Source organism: Hyperolius riggenbachi, chromosome 2, assembly GCF_040937935.1.
Source record: "Hyperolius riggenbachi isolate aHypRig1 chromosome 2, aHypRig1.pri, whole genome shotgun sequence".
In the NCBI taxonomy this organism is placed as follows: domain Eukaryota; kingdom Metazoa; phylum Chordata; class Amphibia; order Anura; family Hyperoliidae; genus Hyperolius; species Hyperolius riggenbachi.
Window position 1 is genome coordinate 444,351,753 of NC_090647.1, and position 26,206 is coordinate 444,377,958.

General features: G+C 41.7%; 1 long non-coding RNA gene across 4 annotated transcripts in view; it reads left to right on the plus strand.

Annotated features, from left to right (window-relative positions):
• Positions 1-26,206, plus strand: part of LOC137544557 (uncharacterized) — a 69,006-nt gene that overhangs the window by 28,169 nt on the left and 14,631 nt on the right. For all 4 annotated transcript variants that reach the window (XR_011025913.1, XR_011025911.1, XR_011025910.1 and 1 more), the window contains exon 3: positions 25,430-25,658. This is a non-coding gene — a long non-coding RNA (uncharacterized lncRNA). The remainder of the gene's footprint in view (positions 1-25,429; positions 25,659-26,206) is intronic.

A 26,206-nucleotide genomic window follows, 5' to 3' on the forward strand; every position in this document is an offset into this window, starting at 1 on the left:
GCCTGCTCTAGTTACTCTTGGTTTGACCCAATCTGTACCCGATCTGTATTTTGACTAATCCTCTGCCCCTGCTGATTTTGTGCCTCGCCTTGTATATTTGTAAATACTTCTTGTTTGCTATTAGCTAGATAGTTAGGTTTCTGTGTGTTCAGGGATTTGATCATTGTGGTGTTGGTCATTTGCCTATGTGTTATTTTCACTTGTATATAGTGCACTATTCTATTAAATCATTATATTTCACCATATTCCTGTGTCCAGTCTTCAGTATTGCTGCAAATAGTGGTTACTTGCTGATTGCATGCACCAGTAACAAATACAATTTCACAATCCATCACACACCATACAATTCTTGATAAACATTGGTCTGAATTTTCCAACATATCCAATCCGTGTATTGGCCATGGCCTTTCCGTGATATTCCCATTACGGTGGTTCTGCATTCTCTGACTGGTCAACTCAGAAGTATTTAGCCAATCAGAGAATGCAAAAAATGACAAAAACAAAATACTTCTTGGTAATTGGAAAATCAGCAATCAACACTGGTGGAAATTGGAATTTTCATGGAATCGGAAATCGCAATGTCCAACCATCCCTAACATCCACACATATGATGATTTTCAGCTGAAGCGGCCGATAACAACTGTTTCCAACAATCGTATGTACAGTGACCATGGATCAGCCCTGCTTGGGTGTCAGGAGTCATTAAGGATCTGTTGTATCCGTAATGACCCCCAGCCAGCACCCGAGCAGGAGCGATCTAAATGTTATTTTTGTTCCCCCCACCTGTAGTGTACCAATGGTCATCCCTCCACCACTCTCCAAAGCAAGAGAAAGCATGGCTACCCTGCAGACTAACTATGCATCAGTACAGAATTAGACCCCAAATGTTCGCCAGAGGGATCATTTCCCATTCCCCAATGGCTGACAATTATCGAATATATGTACTTAGCTTAAAGAAATATTGGTGATGGAAGAGAGAGCCAATGTGTTTTGAATTTTTACTCTATGAGTAAGTACCTTCTGTGGGAGTGAAACGCATTAGGGCTTCTTGTGATTTGCACTTTGATTGATTTGAAGTAAATCTCTGAGTGAGCAACGGATGGTGTGCAGATTTTTCCTTGTTTTCCTGATCTGAAAAATGAACACATCTTTATTTCAACGTCATAATCACTGGAAAACCACATTGAAGTAATGGAATGGCACACTTCCTCATATAAAACAGAAATAACTGCATATTCTAGTCTTTTCAAACCTTAGTACAGGGAAATCCACTCCAAATTGCAACACCACAATGAAAAAGTATGTTAAAACTATTTTTATTTTTTTTTAGTTTTAGGTCGGTTAATTATTACTAGCTTCAATGTTAGGAACAGAAAGCAAATCATGATTGTGCAGCTCTGAACACATACACAGGATTTCTTTGACAGGCTGTGTTTCACTCTTCAATTTTTCCATCAAGCACACTGTAAGTACTTTCTGCCGCATGTCTTTGCTATTACATGCTGTAGAGTATGTCTACACATTTGCTAGATGGCTTAAAGGGCAGTCATCATGAAGATCACCTTGAGGCTTGGAACACATGCAAAAAAAAAGTCTTGGAAGATTCCCAAACAAAAAGACAAGAGAGCACATTAGGACACAAAATGTCATGGAGTGTTTTGCAATTGTTGTGATATCAAGCTGATTCTGTTATCCACTGTGAATATCAATTTAGGCAGATTGGCCTGCAGAGCAGCAGTTATTAGGGGGGGCATAATGGTTGAGTGCTTTGCATTTTCAACCTGCAGCACTTCACTCTCATATTTTCATCTCACCCAGGACACTATCTGCAAGAAGTTTGTCCATACTCGCCACCTTTATTTAGGTTTGCTCTGGGTTCTCCAGTTCCCATGGAAATATATAAAACACACAGTATATTGAGACCTTAGGGTAGGTCAAATACCTTCCCACAATTGTTTATACAATCTGCTATTGACATTAGATCGTAAGCCCTTCTGAGGGAAGGCTGAGTTGTACTGCCAAATTACTTTTATATCTTATTTGGCAGTGCAGTAGCTTTTTATTAAACATAAGGGCTCAATATCTATATTTAAATGAAATCACGGAAACCATACGGTACACATTACGGGGGCACTGCCAAGAGAAAAATGAAAGACATGAGACTGAATAATGTAGAAGAGCTGAAGGCCGCTATTGAAGCATCCTGGTTAGGGATGCTTATTCGGATTTCACGGAATTGAAATTTCCGAATTTCCAATCGGAAAACGGATTTCTGCAGAAATACTGCATTACTGAAATTTGGTAATGTTAGCCCAGATACAGAGCTTAAAATCAATGGACCAATCAGAGAATGCAGAAACAACTTGGAAGTATTTGGTCACTTTGCAAAAAATTACAAAAAAACACTACTCAGAAATCCGAACTCGGAAATCGGATTTCTGTAGAAATACTGCATTACCACAACTTGGTAATTTTAGCCCAATCACAGAACTCAGAAGCATTGGACCAATCAGAGAATGCAGTCAACTTGGAAGTATTTGGCCAATCAGATAATGCAAAAATGACCTAAAAAAACCACTACTCGGAAATCCAAACTCGGAAATCAGAAAACGATCGGAAATCCATGAATTCGGTAATCGACATTGGAGGAAATCGGAAATTCTGCGGAATCGGAAATTTACATTTTCGACCATCCCTAATCCTGATATTCTATAACACTTCAACAGTGCCACAGGCTGATAGTGTCCATGCCACACCGCATTGAGGCAGTAATTGAAGCAAAAGGCACCCAATCCAAGTACTGAGAACATATGCATGATTATATTTTTCAAAGGTCCCACATTTTTCAATGTGAAATTTTTGTTTTATTGATTTCATGTAATATTCTAATCTTCTGAGATTTTGATTTTGGGGTTTTTATAAGCTGTAAGCCATAATCATCAAAATTATAACAAATAAAGATTTGAAATATCTCATTTTGCATGTAATGAGTCTATTTCATATATTAGTTTCCCATTTTAAGCTGAATTACGTAAATAAATAAACTTTTGCACCATATTCTAATTTTTCGAACTTCATCTGTATTGGATGTGAACACATCTTCTACTAGTACATTCTACATATGGTGAGGCATTGATTTACATCAGGAGCCTATAGGCACAGATGTCCTGGCACCCTAGACTTTGTCCTCCATAATTCTACAAACACCTGCCGATGCACACCACAGGTGTGCTGGCTGTCCCAGCTTTCACTTCTTCCTTACTTCCCTTGCCCATCATAGGTAGCTACAGGTGTCCCTTAGCATTAAGTAGCCAGAGGTACCTTTAGTATTAAGTAGCTGGAGGTGCCCCCAAGTATTAGGTAGCTAGAGGTGAAGGGAGATCTGGTCACTGGAATGCCAAGACCCGGTTGAGTGACCTCACATTTACACTCTGCTTGGGACTCTGCATAGGCAAGGTACTTGGGTGGAACTTGGGAAAGATAGTGAGCCAACTTTCCATCGTGGAAAGGTGGCTCATTATGGTAAATCCAGCCCTGCATATTGGTAGGCTCATTATGGTAGGCTCATTATGGTAAATGCAGCCCTGCATATTGGTAGGCTCATTATGGTAGGCTCATTATGGTAAATCCAGCCCTGCATATTGGTAGGCTCATTATGGTAAGCTCATTATGGTAAATCCAGCCCTGCATATTGGTAGGCTCATTATGGTAGGCTCATTATGGTAAATCCAGCCCTGCATATGGTTACTCAGGATATGCAAATGGGAATCAGAAAATAAGATATGATCATATCTTCTTTCCCTTGCTATGGGAGAGAGAGAAACATGTACTCTCCATATGAGCCACACTGTAGTATGGTGATCTTATCACCATACTGCAAACACAAGCCTGCCAAAGCTGCTAATCTTATTTGGAACAATCCACTTGGCTTGGAATGGTAAATATGAAATATTTATGTGCAATATTTCATGTTTTCCTATTTCCTAAAATCTCAACTTCTCAAGAAAGGAAGAACACGGTGCAGTTCCTTTTAAAATAACCTTTCTATTTTGTGTTCCCATGCATATTTTGCTGATAGTCATCTGGATGTAAGCTATGAATTTGAGTTTAAATGTATTTTATGGCTTAAAAATTTTCATTCACAATAATGTTTGTCAGCTCAAGCTAACAGGATATGAGAAAGCTGTTCTAGCTGCCAGCAAAGCTGACAGTGAGTGAGCAAGTATTCAAAAGTAATTCAAAAACGCCTGTCAATAAGCTTACAGTATGTGATGCCTGGAGATCCCTGCAGTTCCTTTCCTTAGATTGTAGCCATTAACAAAATGTACTGCTGAAAAATGAATGTGGAAAAGGAATAAAGTCCTCACTTCTCACAGTAAAAAATAGATGGTGTGGAAAATGTGTTCATTTGTGTATCACACAATAATATTGGGTTCAGCAATAGCATTTAATTGTATGTTCCTAATCAGCGTACATTTAAACAAATTATATACATTTCTGTGCACTTTACAAAGCTTAAGAAGAAATGTAATAGTACAACCATATTCCTCTTGTTGTTTTTTAAGAACCTGGATATAATTTTTTTAGAATGATGTCACATTAATAATTTTCAGAAGCATTTAATTGCATCATGATGGTTGCCGGCATGGCAGTACCACAGACTGCAATGTCAATTTTGGCCTATGGGGGTGCTTGGTTGAAGAGCTCAGCTTGAGCTATATCATAATTGAGCATATGGTTCAGTTCTGAGTTTAGCTACAGTGTGGCAGAAATCAAGTAGCTGTATGTAATGAATAGCGGAGATACTGCCGCAACAGCAAGCGGCATGGCGGCTATCTCCGCGTCGCAGCCGGCGGTTTCCGTTACACAGTTACGTGCTGGTGCTTTGCCTGGTCCTTCTATCGCTCATAGACTAAGGGCTACACGTGCGCGCGCCGAGCAAAAGGACCTTTATGCATATAGAACTGGAGTCAGCTGATCACTCGGTCAGCTGACTCCAGCTATGCTCAGGATTGACTGAGTGATTGGGGCGGCGCGATGGAGCGTGTTTAGTATATATAGGACCTGCATGTCAGTTGCTCTGCGTTTGCTGTTGCATATGCTACGTGTTAGCACTCAGACCTAGTCAGATCCCAAAGTGTGCTAGAACCAGCTGGAGCTGGGGATCCACACTTAGCCAGATTCTGTTGATAGCTTAAAGTACTAATTGAATTGTATTATTTGTTATGACCTTCTGCTAGCTTGACTATTCTTCTGCTCTCTGATTCTGTACCTTTGCCTATCTGATATAGTTGCCGACTCTGCCTGAATTACTACTCTGATTTAGCTTCCTGTCTCTGTACTGTCTCTGTCCGCCTGTTGCCAAACCTGCTTGTCTGACCTTCCTGTCCTCGCCAGTGATTTAGTCACTGGTGAGGGATCCTTTGCTAGTATCACCTGCTCCTCAAGTGATCAGTAGCTTCAGTACAGTCTGAATCACCTGCTCCTCAGGTGGTCAGTAGCTGCAGTACAGTCTGAATCAGCTGCTCCTGAGGTGATCAGTAGCTGCAGTATAGTCTGTATCACCTGCTCCTCAGGTGGTCAGTAGCTGCAGTACAGTCTTAATCACCTGCTCCTCAGGTGAATAGTCACTACAATATTATCTCCTCTGCCTGCTCCTCAGGTAGTAGTGGCTGCAGTATAGTCTGAATCACTCGCTCCTCGGGTGATCAGAACACTTGTTCAGTATATTTCTACCCGCTCCTCGGGAGATCTATTTCACTACTGTCTACATCTCCAGCTTGCTGGAGTTGGTTCTCATCTGTTATATTGAGATATTCCCCTCTCCCAGCTCCTCTGGGAGAACAAGTATCTCTTACATTACTGTTGCACCAAACACCTATCATTACATTGGTTGTCCTGTTTCTGGCTATACCAGTATTATTGGTGATTCTGCAGATCACACATAATCAGGTATAGCATCTGTATTATTGGTGATACTGCAGATCACAAATAATCAGAGAAATCTGTTCTCACTGACACCAATCGTTACACTGTAGGGAACAGAAATGTACTGGGTTTGGCTACAGTGTAACCAAACTCAGAGAGTGCAAGGGACAGGATTTTTGTGTTTGGAGTAGGAATGGGGTTCGGCTATGATATAGTCAAGCTCTGAAGGCTGATGTTAGGCAGTAAGGAAGTGTAGAGGGGTTAGTGTTAGATGTGGAGAGGGAGATTAGTGTGAGGGAGTTAGGCATGGACAAGACGGTTAGTGTTAGGCATGTAGTAAGAGTTAAAGGCTAGGCATGTAGTGAGAGTTTTAGGTATGTAATGGGAGGCTAGTGTTAGGATTATAGTGGGATGTTTTTGTTGTTAGGAATGAAGGAGGTTAGAAGCATGTAGACTGTAGAGGGAGGTTAAAAGCATGTAGAGGGAGGTTAGTGTAAGGAATGTAGTGGGAGGATTGTGTTAGGAATGTAGAGGGAAGTAAGTGTTAGGCATGGACAGGGAGGTTAGTTTTAGGCATGGAGGGAGAGGTTAGCTTTTAGGCATAAACTAGTGTTAGTGTTATACATAGACTGGGAGGTGTTATGCTGGACATACACGGCTCAATTTTGCCTCTCGATTCTCCCGCTCGATCGATTCCACACTCGATTCTGCAGGCGATTCTCCTATCTTCCGCTTGTTTTTCTTATCTTTTTGCATTGTCCTCAATGCAAAATCAAGCGGCGAAACGATCGGGCGGGAGATTGGACGTGTCGGAAATTATTTTTTACTATTTATTTATATATTTTTTTCAAACCTCTCCCTTACCCCAGCCAGCCAATCCTGGTGATCAGCTGTCATAGGCTTCTGCCTATGAGAGCTGATCGCAGCACTGTACACAGTTATTAGATGGCAGTTTCACCGTCTAACAGTCTCCGAGTGGCGATCACCGCTGGAAGACTGAAGGCGGTGCAGAGCTCCGCCTCCAAAGCAGAGATGCTCACATATCCGCGCATGCGATCTCCTGCAGTAGCAGGCCCCAGGACTTGACGCCAATTGGCGTTAAGAGGTCCTAGGGCTGCCACCACGGTCACGCCCATTGGCGTGATGCGGTCGTTAGGTATTAAAGCGGAATATAACCCTGCATTTCAACTTTGCTCTAAAACATTATTTACAGCATATTATATGCAAAAAGCATTTTTTTTTTACTAGACCAGCATTGGAAGGGTTAAACACAGAGGTTTTAAGTTCCGTGCAGACATTCAGATGGTTACATTCTATTTAGTTAGTGTGTAACTGTTTATCAATAGATACATCTCTTTGGCTGTCCTCCAAGCTCCTTCTCAGTGAGAGAGATGAGTCATAATAAACACATATTTGTAAACAAAAAGTATCTAACTCAAGTTCGGATTCGGTTGCAGAAATCTCTAGGGACTTTAAAGCCCTGTGTAACCCTTCCAATGCTGGTCTAGTAAAAAAAAAAATGCTGGTTGCATATAATATACGGTAAATAATGTTTTAGAGCAAAGTTGAAATGCAGGGTTATATTCCGCTTTAAGGTCCAGAAGACACCCCTGCAGTATGGATGCACCTAGGTTTAGTCTTTTGTTTTTTTCCCCTGGTGTTTGCCCTTTAAACCTAGGGGCGTCTTATTTGCTGGAGCACCTTTTATTCTGAAAAATATGGTATTTTGTTTCAAGCTTTCCATTGATTTCTTCCCCTTTCATTCCCCTTTCATCACTCTACCTCCTCACCTGTTGGTCCTTCAAGACTAGCCAAGAGGCAAAAACAAATACCAACAATAGAGGAAGGAAAGGAGAGAGAATAGAAAAACTAAGAGCACCAATCCCAGAGCACTGTTTGCTTACAGTAGTTCTGAAGTCAGTAGAAATAATACCCGGTGCCCAAGATGTTTTCTAGGAGAAGAATACTGCTAAACAGATTAAGCTGTGACATCACTGGGAGAGCAGACCTACATACTAATGTACAGCAAAATATAGCTATACGGTTTGTTTCTGATTCTGAATAATTAATATAAAAGTGGGTATTCTGATTAATTTACTACATTTTACTATGTGCCAAGTGTCTCTTTAATGGCAGTCACGATGAGATCCCGCACCTAATAGTATGACTCTCTCCAAATAATATTGTGGAACTAACCTTAAATCCTCTCCTCGATTCCACTGTTACAGACACAGGATTATAAAGTATCGCAGTGAGGTCATATAAATGAAATATGAAATCAATGAAAATGAAACAATGAAAATCAGACAGAGCTTCTATGTCTTCACCACTTTTCTGTAGTCTAAAAATATATTCGATTTCACTTTAAAGGGGAACTAAAGAGAGTGGTATATGGAGGCTGCCATGTTTATTTCCTTTTAAGCAATACCAGTTGCCTGGCAGCCCTGCTGATCCTCTGTCTCTAATACTATTAGCCATAGCCCCTGAACAAGCATGCATCAGATCAGGTGTTTCAGACTTTAAATTTAGATCTGACAAGACTAGCTGCATGCTTGTTTCTGGTGTTATTCAGATACTACTGCAGAGAAATAGACCAGCAGGGCTGCCAGGCAACTGGTATTGATTAAAAGGAAATAAATATGGCAGCCTCCGAATACCTCTTACTTCAGTTCCCCTTTAAGTGATATACCCTTTATTTTTCAACCAAAGTGTGTTCTGCTTTGCCTTGAATTGTGGAGCTAATTAGGCAGGGATAATTCTATTTTCTAGATTTTTATATAAAATTGCATTGTGTTGTGTTCTGTCAGCACTGATACTATAAAATGTAAAGTCAATCATTGTTCCGTTTAAAGCATAGTTTATTTAGGAGAGTCACATAAGTGCATTATTACTCTGAAATTTGTCAGATAACCCCTTGCTTCTTGTTCTTTCCTAATTACATATTTACTGGCATACTCAGTGCAAAATCCAACAAACAGACACCTTAGCCAATTTTCAGTCAGCATGAAGTCAGCTTGGCAAGTGTGTTTGTGTTTGAGTAATTGCAAAATGTCAGACACTAGAAAGTCAAGCCTGGATGCTGTTGCAGGTGGATAACTCCAAACAGGATGAGTTATGTTCCTATGCATACAGAGCTGTCAAGGCTAATTTCTTTTCCAATTTCTGTCTCAAAAACTGTTAGTTGTATCCACCAGAGAACAATTCTCTTTCTTTTTCTGTCTTGAAGGCAACAAAATTACACTTGTTTATCGTTCACCTTAATATTAGTGGATTCATAATAAGTGAAAGAAACGTATCATCCTTGTATGTATGCACCCTTATAGATGTTCTCTGCCATTCTAGTACGATCAATGGGTTTTATTTCAGCTTTATGATATTCACGTATTTACCAAATAGCCCTTGTCAAGGATCATTTTAAATGGAACCCAAGGTGAGAAACATGGAGGCTGACATAATTATTTCATTTTAAACAATGCACATTGCCTGGCTGTCCTGCTGATTCACTGCCTTTCCCCAGGCTGACAGACGTCTGCACTACAAGATGGGAGGAGGTGCCCCAAATGTGACACAATATTCAGTAAGTAGAGGTAAGTAATAGGAACAGTCTTACATTGTGATAATATAAAGACAATGCCCACTTCCTCAGGTCAATATGAGACAGTGTTTGAAATAAAAACATGTACCAATAAAAATACAATGCATTTCATGTGCATATACCTTTTTGTGATTGTGAGCCCATGTTCATGTTTTTTATTATAGACTCGTATTGACCAGAGGAAGTGGGCAGGCCCTGTGAAAAGCAGTGTTTTTTTATTCTTGTTTAACAAACAAAATTTTAACCTCTTATCACGAGGTAAGACTGATCCTATTACTTACATTACCTTCACTCACTACATATTATATCACAATTTGGGTGCCTCCTGCCATCTTGCATAGTATCCTCCCTTGTCCCAGGTGTTACCTCTGCAACTACATCCAGTGGTCCTTTGTTTTTTTCTGGAGCATGACCCACGTTGACCCAACCAAGTCATCATAGCCGTGTGGAGACGGTCTTTCTCCATATGCCCGAAATAGTGGTTGCCTATAGCAACCCACGTTTTTGAGTATTTGTTTCTTTAGATTTTCCACTTCTCAATCTTTGAGCACTCTTTGTGCCCTTTTTGTCTCCTTTTCTTACCAGTACCTGGGTTTCAAAACCTGAAATTCATCTAACTGACCTCCCAGAGACTTCTGCATTGGCCACTAGAGCTCCAGGCTCATTGTCATGCGACTGCAGTGAGCATCGAGCTCTAGTGTTCAGTTCAGAAGCTGCTGGAGACTCATGAAGGAGCAAGCTGGAGAGAGAAAAGGTAGCAATGCATTACGGCATGCTTCCAATGCATACTCTGCATAGGGGGGCACCACACATTTATATCTCCTACAGATAAGCCAACCCCTCTACTATGCATCCAAAGTTTAGGTGTAAAAAAAAGTTGGTTTATCTGCTGTGATATACAGTAATTTCAAGAACCATTTTTGTATTATTATTTTAACCTGTTATGCTAAATTTTAAAATGGAAAAAGTCTGTACTTTCTTTATCTCATGACAATTACATTTATTGTCACTGTGGATTAAAATGAATAGGCTAGGGAATAGGTTACTTTTATACCTATCTGGAGACATTCCCAGACTCCCTTGTAAACAATGTGACCCATTAAATCACTTTTGGCAAGGCATCAGGAAAGAAGTTGAAAGGTCATGTTCATTCATGTAAAGGGTCTCTGAGTTCCCTTGCTTCATTAGGAGTGCGCAACTGGCATAGCCTGAAGGAGAGTTGTTTGTAGACAAGATCAAATTAGTCTGCATTATTTTGTATAATGGATTTCAGTCTAAACACTCTGAAGAGGTTGATTTTTTAAAGGTGCAGCAGCTAAAAAAGTGTAAAAAAAAGTGATTGAAGTATGTTGACCCGGCCCTTGACCAAAAAAGTTTGGGGGCCACTGATCTAGATAGAGACATCCGACTGCTGGGGAGCTGGAAAATACATAAAATGATGTTGAAAACCATTACATTGAATCTAGGTATTGATTCCCCCCAATCATACCCCAAACCACACGCTGCGTGTGATGACAGCGTTGTTGGCAATGTGATGTATGCGATGTAGACACCGCATCTGCATCTCTACGCCTCGTTATGACGCCCACCACCTGGGTTGTGGAGCAGAGCGGAAGCCACGCCCACAAACTTGCGAACGCATGGGTCTGGACTTTGAAAATTCCATCCGAGGGAGGCAGCGGTTGTGAGTAACGGACGGAGGGGAAGGCATTGGATTTCAAATATTTTCAATTGGCATAGAAGTACACCTAGGGCGATTTGGGCGCATCCGATGACGGTAGGTCCAGAGGCAGAGTCGCAAAGTATGCACTTAGTAATGTACATCTGTTGCAAACAGTTCTATGATGATTTGTATTGTGCAAAGTTAGTTTGTGTTTATTTATGCCAATTACCATGATGTCATTGTGAGGTCACTTTTTCCGGGTGGGGTATTAGGGATTAGAAGCTTATATAGAGTAATTGTTTTATATGTGTAATGTAACCACATGCCTTGATAAAGGGGGACTCTGCGTGGCCCCCGAAACAATTGTTGGAAAGGAATACTGTGGAGACTGGCACAATAAAAGGTGTGCTTTAATCTGAGGTGTGCTGGTGAGATCTTTTGGACTTATTTGAAGTGTGGTACTGCCTATACCACTTCACCAAGCACCCCGGGATCTGATGTCGGATGGTCTGCCTGCTTCACCTTGAAAATACTGTCTTTACAAAACATGTCTAGGTCATTCAGGTTTGATGGCTTCCGAGCATGGACAGCTCTCTTTAACTCACACCACAGATTTTCAATTATATTCAGGTCTGGGGACTGAGATGGCCATTCCAGAACATTGTACTTGTTTGTGAGAGAACGTGGAAAAGCCGCCGCATGTGCTGCTGAGGAGGCAGCTGATTCCGCGTCCAATGCGGCGGTTTGCACGCGGAGGCGTGCGTCTGGTAACAGGGCATAACGCGGAAAAGCCGCCGCATATAACAACAGTAAGGCGGCTGGTTCCGCGTCCAGCGCGGCGGTTTGCATGCGGCAGTCGTGTCTGGTGTGGCTGAGTCTGTTAGTGCACACAGGCTTAGGAATACATGCGCGCGCTGAGAGGCAGAACTCTTATACTGGGCAAGGAGAGGTCAGCTGATCATGCCGATCAGCTGACTCCAGAGCAGGATACTATTGGTTGATCAATTAGGGGTGGTGCCGGAGAGCACTACTCCATATATAGTTACTGCTGGCCAGTTTCAAGTTGTCTGCCGTTGCGAACACTACGTGGAAGCACTCAGACCTTAGTCAGATCCAACAGTGTGTTTGAACCAGGTGGACCTGGGAATTCACACTGAGCCAGATTACTTGTATTGTTATTCTGTTTATGCTTAGACTAGTTCCAGGGTGTAGAGACCATGGACCTCACACCCAGACTAGGGAACTTGCATTATCAATCTGTTATACTTCAGACTAGTTCCAGGATGTAGAGACCACGGACCTCACACCCAGACTAGGGAACTTGCATTATCAATCTGTTATACTTCAGACTAGTTCCAGGATGTAGAGACCAAGGACCTCACACCCAGAATAGGCATTGTTGATATCTGTTATGACTTAACTTCTGTCTTGACTATCCCTCTGATCTCTGATTCGGTACCTCGCATATCTGATTTTCCGTTGCCAGACCCTGCTTGCCTTGGATACCAAATCAGCCTTCTGTCTTTGTACTTTATCTGTCAGTGTGTTGCCGACCAGGCGTGCTCGACCTCGAGAGCTATCTCTCCCCTTAAGAGATAGTCTCCAGATCTGATAGTGACATCCACCTTCAGGTGTCACTCACTCTCTGGTCCTTCCCATCTCCAGCCTGACTCCACCCCTTGGGGAGTCTCAGGCTGCCGGAAGGTTCCTTTGTCCTCAAGAGCAGTATTCCAGGCTGCTTCTTATCACCTGCTCAGCAGGTGCATATCTCAAAGTATTACTGTTACACCAAACACTCACATACCTTAGGTGTCCAGTGGTTAGCAATATATCTGTATTATCGGTGATTCTGCAGATCATCAATAATCAGGTATATATCTGCATTCTTGGTGATACTGCAGATCACCAATAATCAGATTCTCTCTGCGTGCTGACACCAATCGTTACATTGTTCCTCTGCATGAATGCCTTAGAGGAATGTCGTTGTCTTGTTGAAAGATCCAGCCCCGATGCTGCTTCAGCTTTGTCACTGATTCCTGGGCATTGGTCTCCAGAATCGGCTGATATACTCAGTGGAATCCATGCATCCCTCAACTTTGACAAGATTCCCAGTCCCTGTACTGTCCACACAGCCCCACAGCATGATGGAACCACCACCATATTTCACTGTAGGTAGCAGGTGTTTTTCTTGGAATGCTGTGTTCTTTTTCCTCTATGCATAACGCCCCTTGTTATGCCCAAATAACTCAATTTTAGTTTCATCAGTGCACAGCACCTTATTCCAAAATGAAGCCGGCTTGTCCAAATGTACTTTAGCATACCTCAAGCAGCTCTGTCTGTGCTGTGGGCAGAGAAAAGGCTTCCTCTGCATCACTCTCGCATACAGCATCTCCTTGTGTAAAGTACACCGAATGGTTGAACGATGCACAGTGACTCCATCTGCAGCAAGAAGATGTTGTAGGTCTTTGGTGCTGGTCTGTGGGTTGACTCTGACTGTTCTCACCATTCGTTGCTTCTGTCTATCCGAGATTTTTCTTGGTCTGACACTTCGAGCCTTAACTTGAACTGAGCCTGTGGTCTTCCATTTCCTCAATATGTTCCTAACTGTGGAAACAAAAAGCTAAAATCTCTGAGACAGCTTTCTGTATCCTTCTGTGAGAGAATGCGGAAAAGCCACCGCGTCTGTGGGTGAGGAGGCGGCTGTTTCCGCGTCCAATGCGGCGGTTTGGTGGCAGAGCAGAACACGGAAGAGCCGCCGCTTGTGACAGCAGTGGGGCGGCTGATTCCGCGTCCAGTGCGGCGGTTTGTGCGGAGCAGCGTGGGTCTGGTGTGGCTGGATCTGTTAGTGCACACAGGCTTAGGAACGCGAGCGCGCTGAGAGGCAGAACTCTTATGCTAAACAGAGGAAGGTTAGCTGATCACGCTGATCAGCTGACGCCAGGGCAAGATTCTATTGGTTGATCAATTAGGGGTGGTGCTGGAGAGCACTGATCCATATATACTTGCTGCTAGCCAGTCTCTAGTTGTCTGCCGTTGCGATCACTACGTGGAAGCACTCAGACCTTAGTCAGATCCCACAGTGTGTTTGAACCAGGAGGACCTGGGAATTCACACTGAGCCAGAAACATTGTATTATTATTCTGTTTATGCTTAGACTAGTTCCAGGGTGTAGAGACCATGGACCTCACACCCAGATTAGGGAACTGTATTGTAATCTGTGTTATTCTCCAGACTAGTTCCAGGGTGCTGAGACCACGGACCTCGCACCCAAGATTAGGGAACTATATTATCATCTGTGTTAATCTCCAGACTAGTTCCAGGGTGCTGATACCACGGACCTCGCACCCAAGATTAGGGAACTATATTGTCATCTGTTTTATTCTCCAGACTAGTTCCAGGGTGCTGAGACCACGGACCTCGCACCCAAGATTAGGGAACTGTATTGTCATCTCTGTTATACTCCAGACTAGTTCCAGGGTGCTGAGACCACGGACCTCGCACCTAAGTCTAGGGAACTTGTGCAAATCATTCTGTTATTCTTCAGACTAGTTCCGGGGTGTAGAGACCAAGGACCTCACACCCAGACTAGGCATTGATTGATATCTGTTATGACTTATTGCTTTCCTGACTACTCCTCTGTCATCTGATTCGGTACCTCGCATATCTGATACTCTGTTGCCAAACCCTGCTAGCCTTGGATACCGAATCAGCCTTCTGTCTATGTACTTTATCTGACCGTGTGTTGCCGACCTGGCTTGCCCGACCTCGAGAGTTATCTCTCCCATTAAGAGATAGTCTCTAGATCAGATAGTGACATCCACCTTCAGGTGTCACTCACCTTCTGATCCTTCCGACCATCAGCCTGACTCCACCCCTTGGGGAGCTCCAGGCTGCTGGAAGGCTCCGTGTTCTTCAGAGCAGTATTTCCTTACTGCTTATGATCACCTGCTTGAGTATTACTGTTACACCAAACACTCACATACCTTAGGTGTCCAGAGGTTAGCAATATATCTGTATTATCGGTGATTCTGCAGATCATCAATAATCGGGTATATATCTGCATTCTTGGTGATACTGCAGATCACCAATAATCAGATTCTCTCTGCGTGCTGACACCAATCGTTACACCTTCGCCTAAACCATGGTGGTGAACAATCTTTGCCTTCAGGTCATTTGAGAGTTGTTTTGAGACCCCCATGTTGCTACTCTTCATAGAAAATTAAAAGTGGAGGGAAACTTACAATTGCCCCCCTTAAATACTCTTTCTCTTAATTGGATATTTGCATTCACCTGTGTATGTAAGTCAGGGGTCACTGAGCTTACCAAGCCAATTTGAGTTCCAATACTTAGTTCTAAAGATTTTGGAATCAATAAAATGACAACAGTGCCCAAATGTATGCACCTGCCTAATTTTATTTAAACCATTATTGCCCACTTTCTGTAAATCCAATAAATTTAATTTCACTTCTCAAATATCACTGTGTGTGTGTGTGTGTCTCCTATATGGAATTTTTTAACTGACATTTTTTATCATAACAACCAACGATTTATACAGGAAAATCATGACTATTAACAAAGTTGCCCACACTTTCACATCACACTGTATATATATATATATATATATATACAGTATATATATATATATATATATATATATATATATATATATATATATATATATACGTATATATATATATATATACAGTACAAACCAAACGTTTGGACACACCTTCTCATTCAAAGAGTTTTCTTTATTTTCATGACTATGAACATTGTAGATTCACACTGAAGGCATCCAAACTATGAATGAACACATGTGGAAGTATAGTACATAACCAAAAATTGTGAAACAACTGAAAATATGTCATATTCTAGGTTATTCAAAGTAGCCACCTTTTGCTTTGATCACTGCAGGAGTTCCCAACGATGCTTAGCACTTGTTGGCCCTTTTGCCTTACTCTGCGGTCCAGCTCACCCCAAACCATCTCGATTGGGTTCAGGTCTGGTGACTGTGGAGGCCAGGTCACCTGGCGCAGCACCCCATCACTCACCTTCCTGGTAAAAATAGCCCTTACACAGCCTGGAGGTGTGTTTGAGGTCTTTGTCCTGTCAAAAAATAAATGATGGTCCAATTAAACGCAAACCAGATGGAATAGCATGTTGCTGCAAGATGCTGTGGTAGCCATGCTGGTTCAGTATGCCTTCAATTTTGAACAAATACCCAACAGTGTCACCAGCATAGCACCCCCACACCATCACACCTCCTCCTCCATGCTTCACAATGGGAACCAGGCATGTAGAGACCATCCGTTCACCTTTTCTGCGTCACACAAAGACACAGTGGTTGGAACCAAAAATCTCAAATTTGGACTCATCAGACCAAAGCACAGATTTCCACTGGTCTAATGTCCATTCCTTGTGTTCTTTAGCCCAAACAAGTCTCTTCTGCTTGTTGCCTGTCCTTAGCAGTGGTTTCCTAGCAGATATTCTACCATGAAGGCCTGATTCACACAGTATCCTCTTAACATTTGTTCTAGAGATGTGTCTGCTGCTAGAACTCTGTGTGGCATTGACCTGGTCTCTAATCTGAACTGCTGTTAACCTGCGATTTCTGAGGCTGGTGACTCGGATGAACTTATCCTCCGCAGCAGAGATGACTCTTGGTCTTCCTTTCCTGGGGCGGTCCGCATGTGAGCCAGTTTCTTTGTAGCGTTTGATGGTTTTTGAGACTGCACTCGGGAACACGGACTGACTGACCTTCATTTCTTAAAGTAATGATGGACACTCGTGTTTCTTTACTTAGCTGATTTTTTCATGTCATAATACAAATTCTAACAGTCTATTCAGTAGGACTATCAGCTGTGTATCCACCTGACTTTTCCACAACACAACTGATGGTCCCAACCCCATTTATAAGGCAAGAAATTCCACTTATTAAACCTGACAGGGCCAGAGTGATATTTGAGAAGTGAAATTAACCACCCTGGCGTTCTGATTAAATCGCCAGGGTGGCTGCGGGCCATAGCGACGAGCAGAGTGACGTCATCGACGTCAGCCGACGTCCTGACGTCAGCCGCCTCCGATCCAGCCCTTAGCGCTGGCTGGAACTTTTTGTTCCGGCTACGCTGGGCTCAGGCGGCTGGGGGGACCCTCTTTCGCCGCTGCTCGCGGCGGATCGCCGCAGAGTGGCGGCGATCAGGCAGCACACGCGGCTGGCAAAGTGCCGGCTGCGTGTGCTGCTTTTTATTTGATGAAAATCGGCCCAGCAGGGCCTGAGCGGCAGCCTCCGGCGGTGTTGGACGAGCTGAGCTCGTCCAGACCGCTCAGGTTTATTGGATTTACAGAAAGTGGGCAATAATTGTTTAAATAAAATTAAGCAGGTGCATACATTTGGGCACTGTTGTCATTTTATTGATTCCAAAATCACCTGCACTCTCGCCAACGTGCACACCAGCATGGCCATCTGTTTCAGGTGCGTTACACAGTAAGTTTGGTCTGTCAATGTGAAGCAGTACACTTTTTACACTACCTGATTGATGTATACACATGCAAGATGTTTTCAAGCACTTTAGGCCTCCAATTTAGCAATGTAATGTGATTTCTGTCCTTTAGGGATTATAAACCTGCTGTGCGTTAAATCCGTATTTTTCCCCGGGACTTTTGGCGTGTATCCCACTCCGCCATGCCCGCCTTCAGGTGTTAGACCCCTTGAAGCATCTTTTCCATCACTTTTGTGGCCAGAATTAGTGTTTGTAGTTTTGAAATGTGGCCTGCCCATTGAAGTCTATTGCGGTTCGCGTTGATTTGCTGGTTCACAAACTTTTTCGCAAGTCCGCGTTCGCGGTACGCGAACCAATATCCACCGGTTCGCTTTAACTCTGTGTATTCTGGAATTAAAATTAATAAATAAAAAAACACAGGTTTTGAGCTCAATACAGAAACTGGAACATACTCCAATGGACATACCTATAAATAAATGTACCTAAAGCTCGCCCTTACATCCTGTTTCCGTAGATGTACTGTCCCCATCCACTTAGCACAGACTCTGCTCAAAGTAAACTAAAGAACCAATTATTACCACCAAGGGTGGGTAACAATAGTTGGTGAACTTCCATTCAGCTAATCAGACACACTTACTGCATCTGGGAAGAGAGAGTCTATTTACTTTTCCTGCTTTCAGTCTTTGAGCAAATTGATCTGAGCCACGAAATTTAAGAAACTGGTCTATGATTCAGCTCAATAGGATTTACAGAAAGCGGAAATATCAATTTGTGGAGAACTGAAACTTTAATATTATGTAGAATAGATATCGGCTACATAACCAAACATAACGTGTTTATGCCTTTAATATATTCTTTAGGTATGATGGTAATTCAGACCAGCCTTCTTGCCAAGTCCATTTTTATGACATTACCATTTGGTCTTTATCATCCAATAAAAGCATCCACAGACAAACAAAATTTATGAGCACAAAAAATAAGCAGTCCCTGGCATTTTCCTTGGCAGAATCATTAGATCAATAAGTTACCTGATTTTTCTGCAGTTCCATTTATTTTTAATAAAGCCATCTCGGTTTGGACATTTTAGAAATTGCTTTATATTAACCAATTGATTTGCTAACACATTAGCCAATATCTGCTATCAATATTCATTACTTAAATTGATCTGTGGTTGGTAAGAAAAAAAAAGTAGAATAATGTTAATTAGAATGGTTCACATTGATTGTAGTGCAAGGAGCAGTTTTGTCTGTTCATTAACTACCAGTAGTTTAATGCTACAATCAAAGAGTTTTTTTTTTTTAATCTAACGGAAAAATATCTACTTTTTTGCACAGACAGTTAACTGGGCACACTGTACATAATCAAATCTTTGAAATGATAGTATATGCTAACACTTTTTACAAGAAGTAATAAAGCGCTGTTGGGAAAAGTAATAGCTTTCATTTAGTTCATGCAAAAGCTCATTACAAAATATTACATTTATTTTTAATCTGTGCAACATATAATTACCTATAATTAGAGATTGTATCTAAATTCTCTTCCGTGTTGCAGCACAATTGCCAGTTATAACTGAAAGTAACCTTCCAATCATGGCCAGCAACTGAAAAAATGTGATTGACAGCTGGCGTTCACATGATCTAAGCAGGAAATTGGAATTACAATGGGAAGATACAGAAGAGGGTGGGCTGCTTGGGAATGCACAGCCAATGACCCTATTTTTATGTAAATTGAGGTATATGTTCTCTTACAAACCCCATGGGCTTCAGTAGTAGCACTAGTAAGAAAAAGATCTAAAAGTGTGCTTTCTTTTGAGTTGATTCTTGTCAGCCTGATTACATCATGTGGATGGTATTGGCATGGGGGAAGATTTTGCACAGAACATAGACTGCAGTTCAATCCAGACAAGAAACATTCAAATATGAATAGTATTTGAAATAGGTATAGTATTTGACCTTGGTGAAGCAGGGAATGCCCACGAAACACATTGACTGATGCTGTTCATTTTGTGCAATACAGATTCATTTTTCAATTAAGTCACTTTTGGCTATTAGGTCCTATTGGAGAGGTAAGCCAACAACTGCCTCTACTTTTTAAACTGTTTTCAATGATTGTATTATTTTTGAGTGCCTTCATTAGAGATGAGCTTCCAAATTTCAGGGAATCGCATTTTCTGACACGGAAATCAACATACCGACTCAAAAATCAGAATGCAGTGTTCCGTTATTCCACAGAATTCCCACCATTGGGAGGAGAGGCTCGGCCCTCCCTCACTTCCAGAGGATGGATCATGTGGTGCTGGTATAACTCAGGCTGCAGAGCCCCACACAGTCCAGGCACTGAAATTTGACTATCCCAGCCTGCATAGGTGACAAAGGGTTAAATAGGCTTGGGAGGGGGCACCCCACACCTTTTCTTAAATGTATCAAATGTGTATACAGTGCTTAAAACTAGTATATATTAAAGTGTATGCAACAAAATGTCATTTTTTTTTTAATAAAAGGTATTTTTGAATTATTTTTTTCACTTTTTTTCCACTATTCTCCTGAAGATATCTGGAAAATTTGGTGAAGATTGTATATAAAGGGGCTTTTCATTTAAAGGATACCCAAAGTGACGTGTGACATGATGAGATAGACATGTGTATGTACAGTGCCAAGCACATACATACCTATACTGTGCTTCTTTTTTTCTTTCTCTGCCTGAAAGAGTTAAATATCAGGTATGTAAGTGGCTAACTAAGTCCTGACTCAGACAGGAAGTGACTACAGTGTGACCCTAACTGATAAGAAATTCCAACTATAAAACTCTTTCCTAGCAGAAAATGCCTTCTGAGAGCCGGAAAGAGATAAAAAGGGTCAATAGTTCAAAGATATTAGCTCTGCCATACTTCAATGAATGTGTCATTGAGCAAAAACAATAAAACAGTTAAAACTTAAAAAGTAGATTTAAACATAAAATAAAACTGTGGAGTATCTTAAAAAGTCACTTTTACTTCATTAGTTTATTTTCGCTTCAGGTGTCCTTTAACCACAGAAAGTGGCGGTATTTACACTAATGTAAATTGCGGAATTCCACTGCAGAATGTAATTTTGACGACTTTAACGACTTGGGGTCCGTTAGGCTTACCACCCCCCCCCCCCCCCCCCCCACTGACCAGGCTATTTTTTGCAATTTAGGCCGCGCAGCTCTAAGGCCTTGCTGCAGGGCCGTATAACTCAGCACACAAGTGATTCGTTCACCCCCTTTTCTACCCACTACCAGAGCTTTCTGTTGGTGGGCTCTGATCACTGCTGTGGTGTTTGTTTATTTTTTTTTAAATAAATATGTGCAATTTTTATATTTTATTTCTCCCCCTCCCTCCCCCTGGCAGCCAATCCCAGAGATTGCCTATCATAGACATCAGCCTACAAGAGCCGATCGCTCTCTGTGCCTCCCAGGGGGACAGCCGTGTCACATAGCTGTCCCTACTACAGCATTGCCTTAGATTGCAGCACCACACATTGTAAATAGATGGCGGAATCGCCGTCTATCAGTCTTCTAGGAGACTGATGAGGGAGCAGATCTCTGTCATTTAAGCGGAGATGTGTGCACATCAGCACGCGGGATCTCCTGCAAAACCTCGCCCCAGGACTTCACACCAATTGGCGTGGAGCGGTCTAGGGGGTTGCCGTCGCGTCCATGCTCATTGCCGTGGAATGGTCGTTAGGCAGTTAAAAAACATTTTTGAAGTATTCATAATCGATTTTCTCAATTGGATTTTTTACGTGTTCCCACTATTCTCCTGAAGATACCTGGTAAATTTGGTGAAGATTTAATTTTTGGGGGCTTTGCAATTAACCCCAGAAGTTGGCGGTGTTGTCATGAACAGAATGGTGGAAATTCTGTTGGAATTCTGTGGAAATCTACAAAATAGGAAAGTCACTGTTTAGAAAGCTGAAATTTTTTGGAAAGTGAAAATAGGCATTTTTGACCATCCCTAGTAGGGAAGCTCACCACATTCCGCGGAATTCAGTTTTCCGCAATTCCGGACAGAGTTTGGTGGTTCCGTTCCGTCGCATCGGAAAGGAATTGCTATAGCGCTATAGCGGAAATTCCGCGGAACAATGCGTAATTCCGGCGGAATGCCGATTTTTGTACGCCAATCACAAGGAAGCCCCTAGAAGAAGCTTAAAGTGAAAACAACAGGATTTCTTAATAAAAATAGGAATTTCTGCAACAATCAGAGGCTTACAAAAACCACCCAAACGGATTTCTGCATGAAAATCTGAAATTATTTCAGCACCAATTACAGTCTTAACAAAAACCAATTAATCCTATGTTAGCAACCAGCTCCCTAGCTATCTCACCTATCCCAACCATTTTGTATAGGTCCCATAGCCTACGCGACACCTCATGCGGTGAAAAACCCACCGCCATGGAACCACCGCCAGGTCCCAAAGCTTACGCAACACCTCCTGTGGCGCCAAAACCACCACCATGGGACCACCGCTAGGTCCCATGGCGTAAGCGACACCTCCTGCGGCGACAAAATGACCACCATGAAACCACCGCCAGGTCCCAAAGCTTACACGACACCTCCTGCGGCGCCAAAACGACCACCATGGGACCACCGCTAGGTTCAATGGCGTAAGCGACACCTCCTGCGGCCCCAAAATGACCGCTATGGGACCACCGCAAGGTCCCATGGTGTAAGCGACACCTCCTGCGGCGCCAAAACCACTGCCATGGGACCACCGCCAGGTCCCAAAGCTTATGCGACACCTCCTGCGGCGCCAAATCGACCACCATGGGACCACCCCCAGGTCCCAAAGCTTACGCGACACCTCCTGCGGTGCCAAAACAACCGCCATGGGACCACCCAAAAAATCAGAAAAAAAAAAATGACCGGTGGAACAGCCACTAACACTAAGCCCCATGGGCTACCATTTAGCAAAAACGAAGTTTCATTTGCGATTACTTTAATTTTTCCGTCGCAAAATTCAGCGGAAATGTAATGGTAATGGAATTTAGCATTGCACCAGCAATACCAGGGGATATTGAATTCTAAAACTGACAACCACCAACAACTGCTAATACAACAAAGTCCCCATTACCTGGAACTTAGGCCACCAGAAGTCTCAACCAACCACCTGCCTGAGGGGATAACGAGGACTGCTTTTGGGGTGTTTGCTGGCCATAAAATACTCACCGAGCCTCCAGCGATGTCCTGTAGCTCCAAGCGGGTCTTTTGGTCTTCTGAAGCTTTCGAAGGGATTCAGAACATATCCCCCCCTTCCAAAAAAAAAAAAAGATGTGGGGTTGGGGAGTATATGAGTATATATGGGGTAAAATCAAAAACAATCTTTGCTTAAAAAATGTTGTTTGAAGGTAGGGTAGGGGCTACCCATATAAAAAAATATTTAGCTGTAAAAGGATAAAAAGGTTATTTTATTGAACTCTTTAAATCGACAATGCATTTCTCGGGTATGTGCCCACTTCCTCAGGTGAAGTGATCAGTGTCTTTAAAAGCAAGCTCTGTGTCTAGGAACACACACAGAAAAAAATAGTTTTATATATATATATATATATATCATAAAATCCTTGGTTTTATGGAAGAGCCATCCTAGTAATAAGCATTTTTCATGTGCAATTCCTTGATGTTTCTTCATATTGCAGTCTAATTAAAGCTATTTTATAATACTTAGATTCCTTATTGAATCATCAATAGAAAACACTCCAGTAGAAAATACAGTATGTTCTTTGATAATCCCTAAGTTCTGGAGCTTTTTTTCATGTTCACTGCTACCAGTCTTACAAATCTTTACATATCAAGAGTCATTTTTCTCTGATTTACTCTTTTGTCTATGCAACAGCCTTAATGCCCAGAATATGGATGGTTAATGAGATACTAATACTTTTAAGTTGATACAAATGTTATGCAAACTTTTGCATTTGATTAGGTCTTGTCCAAGTTGCACAAATGTGCATAAAATTGGCATTACATTTGCACCAACTCAGAAAATTAGCATTTCACGGACCATCCCTAGTCCAGACAAATGAATACAATTACTTGCAAATCCTTTCCTCATTCCCCAAAAACTTTACAAATGTATAACACTATAATAATATAACAATAATATATTATCTCTCATCCCACCAATAAAACAATACAGAAATTTACAAACCTGCTTTATTTTTATTGTTTTTTTTATATAAATTAACTTTCTAACTAATACACGTGAGTTTTTATTAAATTCCAGTGGTGGGTAAAAACATCACCTGAAAATGCTCTAATTTTTACATAGAGCAGGCTGGCAGAGGATATAAGATTTCCTCTCTCTTTTTTTCTTGCTTACTTGCAATTGCAAAATGCGTAACCTGAACCATCTATGATGAACCTGTTCTCTCGTAAATGCTGCATAACAGTAATGTTAGAATAATGGCAGTGTACAGCCAGAGGCAATTTCTTCATTAAACTATAATTAAGATGATAGATGAATAAGGACTTTGTTTATGGCTTTACACTGAGTAGCTTGCTTGGCTGTAACTAAATGGTGTAGCATTTTTGTAAACTACAGGCAAAACATAAATATGCCCTAAAACAAATCTAATAAAAGTATTACAAATAAAAATGTTTACTAACTGAAATATAGAAGATATTTACACACTATTACTTTCAACAAAAAAACAAATAACAGGATAATGAGCAGAAAAATTAAAATCAATCAATTATGTCCTTGCTAATTACTGTGCATCCAAAATCACTGGTTTACAATACAGAATGGTGATGGTCAACAATTCCTCCTAACATGCAAATTTTCACTGATTTGGATTTGAGCCAATCACACCCAGAGCAGCTGAGCAAATATCTGGCAGCTGATTAATTAATCAGTAGTCAGAGCTAGATGGTCGGCACTAAAGGCTTGGCTTCTAGATGTGGCTGTATTCCACTTCCCCATGGATATGCTCTCATGTAGAAATTCACAGTATGGTTTGATGTATAGATTCACTTATATGGTTTTTTTATTAATTCACCATTAAAGGATACCTTTTAAAGAGAATCTGTATTGTTAAAATCGCACAAAAGTAAACATACCAGTGCGTTAGGGGACATCTCCTATTACCCTCTGTCACAATTTCACCGCTCCCCGCCGCATTAAAAGTAGTCAAAAACTGTTTTAAAAAGTTTGTTTATAAACAAACAAAATGGCCACCAAAACAGGAAGTAGGTTGATGTACAGCATGTCCACACATAGAAAATACATCCATACACAAGCAGGCTGTATACAGCCTTACTTCTGAATCTCAAGAGATCACTTGTGTGTGTTTACCTTCTGTCCCCAGCTTCTCTCATCCACTGAACATTACAGGCTTCCTGCAGACAGCTCTGCCTATGTCGTTAATTCCTTAGTATGTGACAGACCAGCTCCTTTCACAGCCTCCAGAGGAGGATTTTTATCCAGCTCTCTTCTATCACTGATAAGATAGCAGAGAAGCTGCTGGCTTATGTAAATAAAACACACACTGGAGTGTGCATAGAGGAACAGTTCAACACTGAAGAACTTGGCAGCCTTCCAGACACAGGCCGACAAGTCTGACAGGGGAAAGATACATTGATTTATTACAGAGATGGTTATAGTAGAAAGAGCTGCAGCAAGCCAGATCACATTAGAATAGGTTTAGGAACTTGTAGGAAGGTAGAAAAAACGTTGTAATTTTTGTTACAGAGTCACTTTAATGCTTTGTACCTCTTTCTTTATGCAGCACCACATCCCAGCTGTCTACTCAACATGGATTACCATGGAAACCACACACTCATCCTTGCCTGCAGACCTAGAGACATGCTGGTCGCCGGATTGGACTTCCGTCCTAAACGCGGATGTTCCTGCTGAAACACGTGACCCGGGAAGTGGGCGGGACAACTCCTGGAAGCGAACGCTGCCGTGGTGATGGCAGCATGCCCCTGGTATGTGCAAATAGACAGTGGGGAATGGTAAGTAGTTGGATGTAATGTATATAAAGAACTACATTGTGACATAACATTTGATACCTTTTTTGGTCTCTGAGAAAGCGGTAATACTACAAAATGGCTTAAAAAAAACCTCCATCTTCTATCTATCACAATACTGATTAATTAATCATCATTCAGATCAGTGTCACAATGGAGACTTCATCGTAATGTCCACAATACAAAAGCAATGTGACATTCACAGTGCGGCCATTGTGGTGCATTCTGCATTTGCACTGCATGCATAACAACCACATTAACAGTACAGTGAAGCACACATTTTAATGACTGTATGCTTTACTGTATGTAATGCAATGTGTAGATAACATTTAGCGCAACTTTCCCATTGCATTAAATTCCTGCTGTCACAGGGAACAGGACACAGCACTCTCTGTGGACCCAGCCTTAGAGGTTTTAATTGCCTGGTTTATTCCCCCCCATGGAACAGTAGAAATGTGCATATTAGAAGAATTGTTTGCCCATCATTTCTACATATATTGCTACAATTATTATGATGTGTATTGCTACAGAAC